The sequence below is a fragment of the Meleagris gallopavo genome, chromosome 2 (genome assembly GCF_000146605.3).
Source record: "Meleagris gallopavo isolate NT-WF06-2002-E0010 breed Aviagen turkey brand Nicholas breeding stock chromosome 2, Turkey_5.1, whole genome shotgun sequence".
NCBI classification, from domain to species: Eukaryota; Metazoa; Chordata; class Aves; order Galliformes; family Phasianidae; genus Meleagris; species Meleagris gallopavo.
Genome location: NC_015012.2, coordinates 9,590,506 through 9,591,676, shown reverse-complemented (window position 1 = coordinate 9,591,676; position 1,171 = coordinate 9,590,506).

The window sequence follows — 1,171 nt, the reverse complement described above, 5'->3', positions numbered from 1 at the left end:
CTGTCAGTCAGTCCTTTTTCCTTCCTGCCTTCAGGTCACTGAAGTGCTGAGGACTGGTGTTGCTCCAGAGGTGCTAGTTCCCTTCCTCAGTCATTTCATACCCATCCCTCCTCTCCAGCCAGCTTGTGCCTTCCCCATTTTCAAAGGGATGTGAGACCTAATAGTCTAACTCAACCTTGGTTATGGCCAGTACCACCAGTGCCTGGCATCCTACATTTTCTACCCCGAACAGAACAGAACATACTACAGCAAACCTACATGAAGTACTCTGGTTTCACAAGACAAAAAGCTTCTTTAGAGCAATGGAAAAACACCTATTTGCTGTGTTAAACTAGGATTCGCGCATCTGTCTTCAGTGCCTTACACAAGGAATTATGGCTGCATCATTGGCAGGATTTAGGGCTTCAGTCAGCTCAGAAAGATCATGAGACTGAATTTACTTTCTGAGCGAGGCACTATTTTATGACATCCTCTGCCTTGAATATATATGCCCTTGAGTATATATGCACCCAAAGTCTCCTTAGGCAGAGCTCAGAATACAACTCAGTGAAGATGGTGACCTTTTCCCAGGTAGTTAAGCTCCCAGTCCAAGCCCAGTAGGACTGATGGCACAAGACAGGTTTCCTCAGTTGTACAATGTACCAGTTTGGAGCTAATTGGCTCTGCCTGCCAGCTTCTTGTATGAAAAGTACTTTAACCAGACATGTTCTTAGAGTGCTTCCACTGCTCATGCGTGCTGAGGTAAATGGTTGTACACTGCAGTTGTGCATCTAAAATTATGGCAGCTGATAAACTGGAGGCAGAAAAGGAAGATAGAGCTCAAGGAAAAGTCTGCCAAGTTTCTAACAAAATTCAAAACACAGCAATATTTAAGAGTGCACATGAAGCCAGCATTTGTCTGTGTTTCAGTCTGCCTTGAAATCCCCTGAGCAATCAACCCACGTGGAGGCAGCTTAAGGAATGGAAAAATCAGTCACTTCTATTTCTCATGTCTTTTTTAGCCTGCAAAGTATGATATGCAGTGGGAAAATGAGATCCAAACCACTTACTCGGCAACAAAAGCAGTTTTGGTTGTCTTCAACTTAAGAAAACCAATGATACATCTTTCTATGGCCTGTCATAACAGAAGTCCACAGATGCTTGACTAAGCACATGGGGAGAGGTAATATAT